This window comes from Triticum urartu, unplaced genomic scaffold (genome assembly GCF_056163025.1).
Source record: "Triticum urartu cultivar PI428250 unplaced genomic scaffold, HENAU_Tu73 scaffold2, whole genome shotgun sequence".
Lineage (NCBI taxonomy): Eukaryota > Viridiplantae > Streptophyta > Magnoliopsida > Poales > Poaceae > Triticum > Triticum urartu.
The window spans coordinates 14,187,517-14,202,516 of NW_028260368.1; the positions used below are offsets into that span (position 1 = coordinate 14,187,517).

Genomic DNA, 15,000 nt, shown 5'->3' on the forward strand with positions numbered 1-15,000 from the left:
GGAGACCCATGCCATGATTTTCAAATCTTTTCTATTTAGTAGTCTAAGTTTCTCGATGAGGATAATTAATTCGGTCGTTGTGGTCGGACTCTATTATGGATTTCTGACTACATTCTCCATAGGTCCCTCTTAGATCTTCTTTCTCCAATCTTGGATTAGGGAAGAAGGAGATATTCGCGACTACTGGCGATTTCATTATGGGGCAGCTCATGATCTTCATATCGATCTATTATCCACCTCTGTATCTATTCTTTCTTAGCTAAACAGGTGGAAGATCTATCCAATTTGGTTATATTATATCATGGACTCGAAAAACGGATCTGAATTTGACTGAAATGCACGATCTTCACAGGTATCACTTTTCACGATACCTAAAAGGTGGAATAGCGATTTTCGAACCATTTCCTATAAGAGAATGGTTTCCATTACTTTGAGAAATGGATTCTTATATCAAACTATAGCTATTGCATTAAAGAAGAAAAGAAACTAATAGAAGTCGAAGACGCGGAATGATAGTGAATAGAGAGAAAGATTCTTCTGATTTTCTTGTTTCTATCTACTAGACGCCGTAGAGAATTGAGAATTTTCATGTCTTTCAATTCTCGTACTCGTAATTGGAAAGTTATGGAAGGAGACCCATCATTTTGCAATGAAAACAACATATAAAACTCTGGACAATTTCGAAATCAGGCCAAGCGTCTTAATACATATGCAAAAAAATTCATTATTGGCCCACCATTGATTAGAAGATTTAGCTTGTATGAATCGCTATTGGTTTGATACGAATAATGACAATCGTTTCAGTATGTTAAGGATACAGATGTATCCACAATTCATTTAGAGTTACTTAATAGTCTATTTCTTATACCATATCTCTATCCCGTGAAATTCTCGAGCCAAAAGATGGATGCATATGCTGTGTTTCATTTTGCTAAATGATATCAATTAAATGGTGTATCAATTCCATAAATTGCATATAGCAATAAATAAATCAGCAAAATTCTTTCTAATATTTTAGATAGAAGAAACATTTCTTCTATCTAAAATATTAGAAAGAATGTACCCTTCTATCCAAATCCAATTTGCATCGATAAAATAAATCCAAATTCCAGTAGTAGATGAATAATTGCAAATTTGTGTGTGTACGAGATTAGAATAACTTCAAAATAACTGACATAATTTTGTATTTTTCCTGATCAGAAAAATACATGAAAAAGAAAGGAGGTAGAAAAATTTTTGGATTTATGGTTAAAGAAGAAAAAGAAGAAAACAGGGGTTCTGTTGAATTTCAAGTATTCAGTTTCACCAATAAGATACGGAGACTTGCTTCACATTTGGAATTACACAAAAAAGATTTTTCATCGGAAAGAGGTCTACGAAGACTTTTGGGAAAACGTCGACGTTTGCTGGCTTATTTGGCAAAGAAAAATAGAGTACGTTATAAGAAATTAATCGGTCAGTTGAATATTCGGGAGCAGTAATTTAATCGTTCAAATTTTTTTCTTGTTTTATTATTTTTTTAGTAGTCTTATAGTAGTCTTAGATTTTTCATTTTGATGAGCCTCGCTTTGAGGAATTCATGGAATAATCCATTTTCATGGAATAATGAATTAAGGAAGAAAGGATATGAGTCTACCGCTTACAAGAAAAGATCTCATGATAGTCAATATGGGCCCTCAACACCCATCAATGCATGGTGTTCTTCGACTGATCGTTACTCTCGATGGTGAGGATGTTATTGATTGTGAACCCATATTAGGGTATTTACACAGAGGAATGGAAAAAATCGCGGAAAACCGAACTATTATACAATACTTACCTTATGTAACAAGGATATAGAGAGATTGTAGAAAGGGGATAGGATAGTTATTTTTGCAAGAGACTTGTTGTAAATTCCTTAACTTAAGAAAGAAAAAAGAATAAAAACACAGATACATAACATAAAAAAAAGAATAAATAAGACGAGATTCGACCTCCCCCTACATATTTAATTTCCTCTCCTATACAAAAACTAGCAAGACCCACTCCATTGGTAATTCCATCAATAACACCCTTATCAAAAAACTCCGTGAGTTCGGTTAACCCTCTTATACCGAGGGTAAAGACCCTAGTATAGAAAATATCTATATAACCACGATTATATGACCAACTGTATATATTTTTTTTTACTTGATCTAAAAATTCTTTTTTAGGATTTCCTTTGTAAAAAGAGTTTATTAAATCCAAATTCTGAAAAAAAGAATAAGCGGATCCATAGAAGATATATGCTATGAATAAACCAAAGATAGCTAGACTTACAGAAGAAATTGCATTAGTAATAAATTCATATGAATTTACAAAAGAATTAGAACTTTCCTGGGTAAAGTTTATTGAGGGAGTTAACCACTTTGATAATATGGTTAACTCTGCTATTCCATTACCAATTCCTCCATTATCAAAAGAGATTCCTATGAATCCAATGAACAAAGTGAAAAGTAGTAATATAAGAAGAGGAAATAACATAGTATTTCCCGTTTCATGCGGATAGGCAAAAGTTTTTTTAGCCCCAAAAGACGTAGTAAAGGATCCTATCCTATTTCTTGTATTACCTTGAATTTTTGGTATATTTTGTGAAAAAAAAGAAACTCCACTCTTCGTTGTTGATAAAACGAAATCCCTATTCACTCCTTTGGGTATCCTTTTTCCCCATAAGGATATTGAATACAAGGAACTCTCTTTAGTGCTACTGTAATTTTGAAAATGAACACGCAAATACCCATCAAATGTAAGTAAATATATCCGAAACATATAAAAGGCAGTTAATCCTGCAGTAAAGGAGGCTATTATTCCAAAAAAGGGCGAATACAACCAACTATTACTAAGGATTTCATCTTTGGACCAGAAGCAAGCAAGAGGTGGAATACCACAAAGAGAAAGTGTACCCCATAAAAAAGTAGTTCTTGTGATTGGAATGTATTTTCTTAAACCGCCCATAAGAACCATATTTTGACTTTTATCTGGTGAATATCCAACAAGAGGTTCCATTGAATGAATAACGGATCCGGATCCCAAGAACAATAAAGCTTTTGAATAAGCATGAGTGATCAAATGGAATAAAGCAGCTTGATAAGAACCTATACCTAGAGCTAACATCATATAACCCAATTGAGACATTGTAGAATAGGCTAAGCTTCTTTTAATATCTCTCTGAGCAAGAGCTAAAGTAGCTCCTAAGAATAGTGTTATTGTACCTACTAAAGAAATAAAACTCATTATCAAAGGTAAAGATATGAAAAGAGGAAGAAGTCGAGCTAGAAGAAAAATTCCCGCAGCAACCATAGTTGCTGCGTGTATAAGAGCCGAAATAGGAGTGGGCCCTTCCATAGCATCGGGTAACCATACGTGAAGAGGGAATTGTGCGGATTTCGCAACTGCACCAAGGAATAATAAAAAAGCACACAAAGTAGTAAGTAAAGAGTTAATTCCATTATTAGGAATCCAGTTATTAGCTATTTTGAACAAATCCCTAAACTCTAAACTACCTGTTATCCAAAAAAAACCTAAAATTCCTAATAATAGACCAAAATCCCCTACACGATTAGTTACAAAAGCTTTTTGACAAGCACTCGCTGCGATTGGTCGTGTAAACCAAAAGCCTATCAATAAATAAGAACACATTCCCACGAGTTCCCAAAAAAAATAAATTTGTATCAAATTGGAGCTAGTAACCAATCCCAACATGGAAGTATTGAAAAAACTTATATAAACAAAAAATCTCAAATATCCTTCATCGTGAGACATATAACCATCACTATAAATAAGAACCAGGATTCCTACAGTAGTAATTAGTATTAACATAATAGAAGTAAGTGGGTCAATCAAGTATCCAAATTCTAAAGAAAAATCATTATTGACGGTCCAAGACCATAGATATTGATAGATCGAACTTCCATTTATTTGTTGAATAGACAGTTGAACTGAGAATACCATAGCTATACTTAAGAGTAAAACACTAGGAAAAGCCCATATGCGACGAAGATTTTTTGTTGCTGTCGGAATAAGAATAAGGCCAAATCCCATTGACATAATAACTGGAAGTGGGAGAAGAGGGATTACCCATGCATATTGATATGTATGTTCCATAAGAAAAGAAATTGCAATTTTTACTTCAATTTTTACTTCAATTTTTCTATAAAATTGTTTCCGATTCACCAAACCAATTCTTATCTCTTTCTGAAAGAATAAATAAAAAGAATCAGAAAAAATACTGAAATTCTTAATTTTTCCAAAATTTATCTCATTGAAATAATTAAAAATTAAGAATGGGTTTAGTTGGTTAAATTAAAAAAGTTAATAAAATAACTAGGTAACGAAGTTATTTTATTAACTAAATAAAGATATTTATAAAAATAAAAAAAAAAAAGTGGAATCATTTTACTTTCTATTCATAATTCATTTTTATATTTCTTTAAAACAAAGATGAAACAGCTCTCTTGTTCCATAATTAACTGATTGAGTGAATTCCAATGAAAACCTATGTTTATAAGAAATTATCGAATAGTCCTTACTTCATATAGAACTAAAATTCTAATGACTATAAATTACCTAAGTTTTAGAATGTCTTGTTTAAGAGACTCAGTATTTTTTGTTTTGATTGGAATTCCTTTCCTTTATGGAATACCATTCTGAACTTAATTAACTATTTTCATTTTCCCTTCTTTTTATCCCCCCGTCTTATCTTATATGGGGGATAGGCTTCCATACCATATATCTATATATGGAGTATACTTGATATATAAATAGATATAAATAGATTTAAATGAGAAACCCTTCTATATATTCTATATTATTAAAAAAAAAGTATAAAATATATAAAGAAAAAATGTTAAAAAATTCTTGTTGTCTTATCCGCATTAGACAAAATGAAGTAAAAAATAATTCAAAATTTAAGTATCTTTCAGTATCTAAGTATAAATACTAATAAAAAGAAGAAAGAAGGATTGATTTGCAGCAATAGATGTCTTTCACATACAACTAGAAAAAAGTAATTTCCTTTTTGAATGGCAGTTCCAAAAAAACGTACTTCAATGTCAAAAAAGCGTATTCGTAAAAATATTTGGAAGAAAAAGACTTATTTTTCCATAGTACAATCTTATTCTTTAGTAAAATCAAGATCATTTTCGAGCGGTAATGAGCATCCAAAACCAAAGGGTTTTTCTGGGCAACAAACAAATAATAAGATTTTGGAATAATATGAATTGACTTATCAAAAAAGAATTCCAATTATTTAATAATTTGGATTCTTCTTTGAATGTACTTTTATGTGTCGAATTACTCGGTACAATATTCTTAGAACAAAAAACCCCTCTTATCTTATATATACAAGAAAAAAAAAGTTTTGTTTGGTATACTGTGTGCTAAGTATTCTTTTCCTATCAATGAACTTTTCATAATTTTCCTAATAGAATCCTCATATTCTATTAGGAAAATTATGAAAAGTGGAGTATTCTTACAATAGGACTTACAACTTCCACCTATCTTCTCCAAAATCATAAGGTTAGTAAATCTTATTAATAAGAGCATAAAGACTTTCATTCTAGAAATTTTTAAAAAATCCAAAAAGCCTTTTCTATTTATCCATTTTATTTTAATTTCATCATTAAATAGAAACCCTTTTGGATTTTTTTCATTGTATTGAAAGAATTTTCAAAATGTAAAGGGGAAATTAATTAGAAAAAATTAGTTCTATAATTGCAAGTTAGAAAAAAGAAGTTCCAACTCTTTCAAGCAGTGTTTGTGTTTCTATTGGGCAAAGCAAGAGTTTATTGTAAAAAAAAAAAATGGAAACGATACTACCAAACGAAGTCTATTTTAATGAAAACTCTAATGTTCCTAAATTTTATGGACTTTCCCAATATCGACGATTCCCAAGATAATAGCTATTATTCTTTTAAGTTACCTATTATTTGAAGTTAGCCGCCATGGTGAAATTGGTAGACACGCTGCTCTTAGGAAGCAGTGCTCAAGCATCTCGGTTCGAATCCGAGTGGCGGCATTCTTGAAAAAGAATACAATAGATTAGAAATCAATTCGAAATTTACAATTTTGTAATGGGACCTTCCCCTTATGCTATTTGCAACTTTAGAACATATACTAACTCATATCTCTTTCTCAACGATTTCAATTGTGATTACGATTCATTTTATAACCTTATTAGTTCGTGAACTTGGAGGATTACGCGATTCGTCAGAAAAAGGAATGATAGTTACTTTTTTCTCTATAACAGGATTCTTAGTTTCTCGTTGGGCTTCCTCGGGACATTTTCCATTAAGTAATTTATATGAGTCATTGATCTTCCTTTCATGGGCCCTGTATATTCTTCATACCATTCCTAAAATACAGAACTCTAAAAATGATTTAAGCACAATAACTACGCCAAGTACTATTTTAACGCAAGGCTTTGCCACATCGGGTCTTTTAACTGAAATGCATCAATCCACGATACTAGTACCTGCTCTACAATCTCAGTGGTTAATGATGCATGTCAGTATGATGTTATTAAGCTATGCAACTCTTTTGTGCGGATCCTTATTATCTGCCGCTATTCTAATCATTAGATTTCGAAATAATTTCCATTTCTTTTCTAAAAAGAAAAAAAATGTTTTAAATAAAACATTTTTCTTTAGTGATATTAAATATTTTTATGCAAAAAGAAGTGCTTTAAAAAGAACCTCTGTCCCTTCATTTCCAAATTATTACAAATATCAATTAACGGAGCGTTTGGATTCTTGGAGTTATCGTGTCATTAGCCTAGGATTTACCCTTTTAACCGTAGGTATTCTTTGTGGAGCAGTATGGGCTAATGAGGCCTGGGGATCCTATTGGAATTGGGATCCTAAGGAAACTTGGGCATTTATTACTTGGACCATATTCGCAATTTATTTACATAGTAGAACAAATCCAAATTGGAAGGGTACGAATTCTGCACTTATAGCTTTGATAGGATTTCTTATAATTTGGATTTGTTATTTTGGTATAAATCTATTAGGAATAGGCTTACATAGTTATGGTTCGTTTACATTAACACCTAAATGATTACATAAAATAAAACCTTCATGAAATGAAGGTTTTTACTTTTATGTTTTATTTGAGAACCCCTTGAACGCCTTATCAAAGGGTTCTCAAAAATTCGAGATAGATCTAATTATACTTTTTTACTTATTTCTGCATTATATACTTTTTTACTTATTTCTGCATTAATAGAGCAGACGAGTAAAAAAAAGCAAACCTATTTAGGATAATAATTGGATAAGAGAGCCTCTACCCTGTCAACGGATAGGGAGAGAACAAAATCTGGATAAATACCAATTCCTATTACTGGTAAAAAGATACAGATTAAAATAAAGAGTTCTCGTGGTCCAGAATCCACAAAATTTGCGTTTGGAACATTAAATAGCTTGTATCCATAGAACATCTGGCGTAACATAGATAATAAATAAATAGGAGTTAATATCATTCCAATTGCCATTACAAAAGTAATTAGTGTTTTTGGCATTAACAGAAATTTTGGACTAGTAATTAGTCCAAAAAATACTACTAATTCTGCGACAAAACCACTCATTCCTGGTAAGGCAAGAGAAGCCATTGAAAAGCTACTAAACATGGTAAAAATTTTAGGCATTGGGATAGATATTCCCCCCAGTTCTTCGAGATAAACAAGACGCATTCTATCAGAAGCGGTTCCTGCCAAGAAAAAAAGTGTAGCACCAATAAATCCATGGGATAATATTTGTAAAATAGCTCCATTGAGTCCAATGTTGGTTATGGAACCAATTCCTATAATTATGAAACCCATGTGAGATACAGAGGAATAAGCTATTCTTTTTTTGAAATTTCGTTGACCAAGAGAAGTTGAAGCTGCATAGATTATTTGGATCGCTCCTATTATTACTAACCAGGGCGAAAATAGATAATGAGCATGAGGTAACAATTCCATGTTGATCCGAATCAATCCATATGCTCCCATCTTTAATAATATTCCCGCTAAAAGCATACATGTACTATAATGTGCTTCCCCATGGGTATCTGGTAACCACGTATGTAGGGGTATAATCGGCAATTTGACAGCATAAGCAATAAGGAAGCCAAAATATAAAAGTATTTCCAAGGTTGCAGGGTATGATTGATTAATTAATCTTTCCAAATCTAATCCTGGTTCGTTGGAACCATATAAGCCCATACCCAGAACTCCGATTAAGAAAAAAATGGAACCGCCTGCAGTATACAAAATAAACTTTGTAGCTGAATATAGACGCCTCTTCCCCCCCCACATGGATAAAAGTAAGTAAACAGGAATTAATTCTAACTCCCACATGATAAAAAAAAGTAAAAGGTCTCGCGAAGAAAATAATCCTATTTGACCACTATACATTGCGAGCATCAGGAAATAGAATAATCGCGAATTCCGTGTAATTGGCCAAGCTGCTAAAGTAGCTAAAGTAGTGATAAATCCTGTCAATAAAATAGATCCTAATGAAAGTCCATCGATTCCCAATCTCCAGTGGAAATCGAAGACATCTATCCATTTATAATCCTCCTTTAATTGGATTAAGGGATCCTCCAGTTGGAAATGATAACAGAACGCATAAGTCATTAGAAGGAATTCTAATAAACAAATAGATATAGTATACCACCTAACGACTTTGTTTCCCTTATGAGGTAAAAAGAAAATTAATGAACCTGCAAATATCGGCAAAACAACAAGTATTGTTAACCAAGGAAAATAACTCATGATAAAGTGATAAAGACAAGATACGTTTTGACCAGAAAAGCCCGTGCTCGATTATTTCGAGCACAGGCTTCTTCGGTAAAGAGGAATCAGACGATTCGAGTGAAGTTTTTTGTAACGTATCAATAAGATAGAGCCATGCTACGTGTTGTTTCAGGCCCTAAATAAACGCGGACACTTAAAAAATCTGTCGGGCAGGCAGATTCACATCTCTTACAACCCACACAATCTTCGGTTCTCGGCGCGGAAGCAATTTGCTTGGCTTTACATCCATCCCAGGGTATCATTTCTAATACATCTGTTGGACAAGCTCGTACACATTGAGTGCATCCTATACATGTATCGTAAATTTTTACGGAATGTGACATTGGATCTATAAATTTTTCTTTTCAACATAAAATTTTTCGATCTGGTAAAAATGAAATTAGTACTATAATGAGTCATATGTATTGTAGACACCAGACGAAGCAATGGTTTATCCAAACTTCAAAAAAAAAAATCTATTTTTTAATCTGTTTGTGAGAAAGCGTGAAGAGAGCCAAGAGACTTTAATTTTGGATTTCAACAATAAATAAGAAATAAGAAAGAATTTTACGAATTGTACAGACGAATTCGAATTAGCCAATAAATTGGCTATCGTCTTTTCAATATAAATTATTGCAATATTCAAATTGCAATATCAATGAATTACAAATACAAAAATTCATTTAAGTGAAAAAGAATACTATGCAATAATCTACTAAAAAAAATGGATATTCTCAAATAATACTAAGAAAATAGTATTGATTTCTATTTATTTTAATATGTGCGCCTTTGTTTAGAGGATTCTATGTCTAATTATTCAAAAGTCTAATTATTCAATAAATTAGATTGATTGATACGAGTGGATTTCCTATTACGATGGATGGAAGAAAGAATGGATAGTCCAATAGCGGCTTCAGCAGCTGCAAGGGCTATAACAAAAATTGCGAAAATATCTCCTTTTAATTGGCGACTATCAAATAGATCAGAAAATGTTACGAGATTTAGATTAATTGAATTCAGTATAAGTTCAAGACATATTAGAGCTCTAACCATGTTTCGGCTTGTGATCAATCCATAGATACCAATCGAAAATAAATAGACACTCAAAAAAAGTACATGCTCAAACATCATTAACTAACTCCTTATCAATCTCGATTCATTTCAATATGAGGGCAAGAATTGAACCGATTCAATTAATTACAATAGAACAATTACACAACAAAAGAAAAAAAAAAAAAAAAAAAAGGAGGTATTTGTTGGCAGTAGATGGATTTTACTAAATCAAAATTGTGATTCTTTAGTTATTTATTTTAGATTTGCAATTCTTATAATTTGTACTTTTTCTAAGTTTTCTTATTGCCGAGCCATAGTAATTGCACCTATTAAAGAAACTAGAAGAATTATGGAAATGAGTTCAAACGGAAGATAAAAATCGGTTGCTAAATGAATTCCAATTTGTTGAACATTATTTATGAGACCCTGTTCTACTATTTGGTTTGATCTTGTAGTCCAAAGAATTCCATACCACGACGTATCTGGGATAGTAGTCATTAGTGAAAAAACAATAGTTATACAAACGAGTGAAGTGAACCCATCTCCAATAGTCCAATAATTCTTATCTTTAGACCATTCTGAGCCATTTACGAACATTACAGCGAATATGATCAAGACATTTATGGCTCCCACATAAATAAGAAGTTGTGCGACAGCTACAAAGTAGGAATTTAATAAAAAATAGAATAAGGATATACAAACAAGAACTAATCCCAGCGAAAAGGCAGAATAAATGGGGTTGGTAAGTAATACTACTCCTAGACCCCCTAGTAGAAGAACAAATCCCCCAAATAGCATAAGAATCTCATGTATTGGTCCAGGTAAATCCATTATGGATAAAAAGAAATTAATAGTATAAAATTTTTCATGAACTGACTAAAACTAAAGGATTCAAGGAAGGAAAAAAGGATTAGGGTATTTTTTTGTGTATAAACTTATAGTTATAAATTATATTATATCACGAAAATCTAGTCTGATTTAAAATAAGAAATAATTTCCAATAAGCAGTAGTTTTTCGTTTTTCTTTATAGTTTAATTTTAAAGTTTAATAAAGAATTATTAGATTTTTATAACAGAAAGACAAAATCAAAGTTTAGTAATCAGTAATCGTTCTTGAATTCGAAGATTTTTCTTTGTTTATTTTACTTTCAGACGAATTCCTAATTGTTTGAATTGTGTAATCTCCCATTATGGAGATTGGTAACCGACTTAAAGCAATTTGATTGTAATTCAATTCATGACGATCATAGGTAGAAAGTTCATATTCTTCAGTCATTGATAAACAGCTTGTTGGACAGTACTCAACACAATTGCCACAAAATATACAAACTCCGAAATCAATACTATAATTAAGCAATTGTTTTCTTTTAATATCCTTTTCAAATCTCCAATCCACAACGGGTAAATCTATCGGACATACGCGAACACATACTTCACAAGCAATACATTTATCAAATTCAAAGTGGATTCGCCCTCGGAAACGCTCTGGTGTAATTGATTTTTCATAAGGGTAGTGAATCGTTATAGGTAAACGATTTGTGTGGGATAAGGTAGTTATGAAACTTTGACCTATGTACCTTGTAGCACGTATTGTTTGTTGACCATAACTCATGAACCCAGTTACCATAGGGAACATATTCATTCTAAATATCTATGAAAAAGATATGTTTCTTTCTCTTGTTTGAGAGAGCTTTTGTGTTGAAAATATTCTTACTATTATTGTATTATCTTATTTATAGTGAAACAAGTTGAGAAGAGGTTGTTAATAAGAGATTGCCCAGGGAAATAGGTAAAAGAAATTTCCATCCAAGATTTAATAACTGATCCATTCTCATCCTCGGTAAAGTCCATCTTATTGTGATAGAAATGAAGAGAAATAAATAAGCTTTAGTTAATGTAATAAATATACCCATTGTCATTTCCAAAATTCCAACTGCTTTATTCATTTGGAAAAAATCAAAAAAGGATATATAGGGAATAGATAAATTCCACCCGCCCAAGTAGAGAACTGTTACAAATAAAGAAGAAACTAATAAATTTAGGTAAGAAACAAGATAAAATAAACCATATTTGATACCGGAATATTCAGTTTGGTAACCTGCTACTAATTCTTCCTCCGCTTCTGGTAAATCAAAGGGTAATCTTTCACATTCTGCCAAAGAAGAAATTAAAAAAACCAGAAAACCTATAGGCTGACGCCAAATATTCCATCCAAAAAAACCGTATTTTGACTGTGCTTCAACTATATCAACTGTACTTGAACTGTTAGATAATCATAGTCGGTGATAACATCACAGTTCCCACCGCTATTTCAAAACCGTACATGAAACCTTAGCTTCATACGGCTTCTCTATGATCAGAAAAAGGAAAGGACTGTTTTGTTCCTAGCCCCGGGGGCGTAGATAGAATTAGATAAAATAAAATAGATTTGAAAGTCCTAAATTAGACCAAAGGAATTCCGTCTGCTAGAATAAGAAAAAGCGCTTCCGAATTGATCTCATCCTTTATAATATAATGAAAATTTTTCTTTGTTCAGTAATAACTTAATCTTGGAATAAAACACTTGTTACTTGTTATAGGAATTCAATTAATAAATGGAAAGAGTTGGGTATTAGTTCATGAGCAATTCTGCATGAATATGGATAGAGGAAGGAAATAATGAAAATTTTTTCTAGTGCACTCCATATCTTTTTTACTATTCTTCTTTCCCCAGGGAGGGGGTATTTAAAAAGAAAAAATGGATAAAGGGTTAATTCGTTCTTGATAGCCATTTCCTTAACAAGTGAATGGGAACATACTCTGGATCGGAATCCGAAGAAAGTACTACTTGATAATTTCTACAAATTGCAAGTCCTTATTATGATTCCTTTTATGGGCAAAAATCTCTAATGTTTTAGATTTTCCATTACTAATCCTTTATGTACTTTAGTGTTCCTAACCCTTCACTAACTTTTGGTGGATTCTTCTTATGGATTATTAAGTTATAGTAATAACTAGGAGTATTCTAGTAATGGAATTCCATATCGTGAATCCTTTATTCTTGGCCGCTTCAAGATATGATGACTAATTAAAAAATATCAACCTTGGGATAAAGAGTTTACACTGCTTATGTTTACTTCCACTTTTTTCTTGTACGTAGGAAATGAGATTTTTTCTTTTTACTACAAATTTATAAGCTGTTTTGTTTCACTCATATAGCTATCTAGTTTAACTTACCAACCCAAATACTAAATAAGAAAAGGAATATAAATAGTTAATGGATTTTATAGGAAAAAGATCTATTTTAACGAATCACACGTAGAGATATTGCTAGCACACAAAAAGTTAATGGTATTTCATAACTAATGGATTGAGCAGCAGCTCGTAGACCGCCTGAAAAAGAATATTTATTATTTGAGCTATATCCTGCCATAAGAAGACCAATAGGAGCTATACTTGAAATGGCAATCCATAAAAAAACACCAATACTAAGATCGGCTAAAACAAAATGATATCCCAAAGGGATAACTAAAAAACTTAATAAAACTGATATGACTGCTATAGAGGGTCCAATGCTAAATAAAGAAATATCTCCTCGGGATGGCAGAATATCTTCTTTAAAAAGTAGCTTAGTCCCATCTGCTATAGCTTGAAGCAGGCCCAGGGGGCCAGCATATTCAGGACCAATACGTTGTTGTATCGACGCAGATATTTCTCTTTCTAACCACACAATTACGAGTACCTCTATTGTTATTCCCAAAAGGAGGGTCAAAATGGGTAGAATCGATATCAGTCCATAGACTTCTTTTAATAATTCCAATTTCGAAAAAGAATTGATAGTTTCTACCTCTACCCTATCTATTATCATTTCAACGATCAACTTCCCCCATAATGATATCTATACTACCTAATATCGTCATGATATCAGCCAATTTCATTTTTTTAACTAGCTGAGGAAGAATTTGCAAATTAATAAACCCGGGTGGACGGATTTTCCATCTCCAGGGGAAAAGGCTATCATCTCCTACTAGATAAATCCCTAATTCACCTTTTGGGGCTTCTACTCTTACATAAAGCTCTTGTCTTGACAATTCAAAATTGGGCGAAGGTTTTTTACCAAGAAATTTATACTCAAAATCATTCCATTCAGAATTATTTTCTTTCTTAAAGCGTCGGACTTCTAAATTTTCATAAGGTCCTCCAGGAATTTTTTCTACAGCTTGTTGAATTATTTTGATGGATTCCCTCATTTCACCAATTCGTACTAAATAGCGAGCTAACGAATCCCCTTCTTTTTGCCATTGGACTTTCCAATCAAATTGGTTGTAAGACTCATAAGGATCTACTTTACGAAGATCCCATTGTATTCCAGAAGCTCGTAACATCGGTCCCGATAAGCCCCAATTTACTGCTTCTTCTCCGCTAATAAAACCTACTCCTTCAACTCGCTCTAAAAAAATTGGATTCTGTGTAATAAGTTGTTGATATTCAACAACTCCGCGTAAAAAATAATCACAGAAATCTAAACATTTATCGATCCATCCATAAGGTAGATCGGCGGCTACTCCTCCGATGCGAAAGTAATTGTGCATCATTCGCATACCTGTAGCAGCTTCAAATAGATCATATATTAATTCTCTCTCTCTAAAAATATAGAAAAAAGGAGTCTGTGCGCCGAGATCCGCCATAAAAGGTCCAAGCCATAGCAAGTGAGAAGCTATCCGGCTTAATTCTAACATAATTACCCTAATATAGCTGGCTCTTTGTGGTATTTGAATATTCTCCAAGAATTCTGGTGCATTTACTGTTATTGCTTCTGTAAACATAGTAGCTAAATAATCCCACCTTGTTACATAAGGTAAGTATTGTATAATAGTTCGGTTTTCCGCGATTTTTTCCATTCCTCTGTGTAAATACCCTAATATGGGTTCACAATCAATAACATCCTCACCATCGAGAGTAACGATCAGTCGAAGAACACCATGCATTGATGGGTGTTGAGGGCCATATTGACTATCATGAGATCTTTTCTTGTAAGCGGTAGACTCATATCCTTTCTTCCTTAATTCATTATTCCATGAAAATGGATTATTCCATGAATTCCTCAAAGCGAGGCTCATCAAAATGAAAAATCTAAGACTACTATAAGACTACTAAAAAAATAATAAAACAAGAAA

General features: G+C 32.4%; 1 non-coding gene across 1 annotated transcript; it reads left to right on the plus strand.

Annotated features, from left to right (window-relative positions):
* Positions 1–5,954: 5,954 nt before the first annotated feature.
* TRNAL-UAG (transfer RNA leucine (anticodon UAG)) lies at positions 5,955–6,034 on the plus strand. The gene has a single exon. It is a non-coding gene; the product is annotated as a tRNA-Leu (tRNA).
* Positions 6,035–15,000: the final 8,966 nt, after the last annotated feature.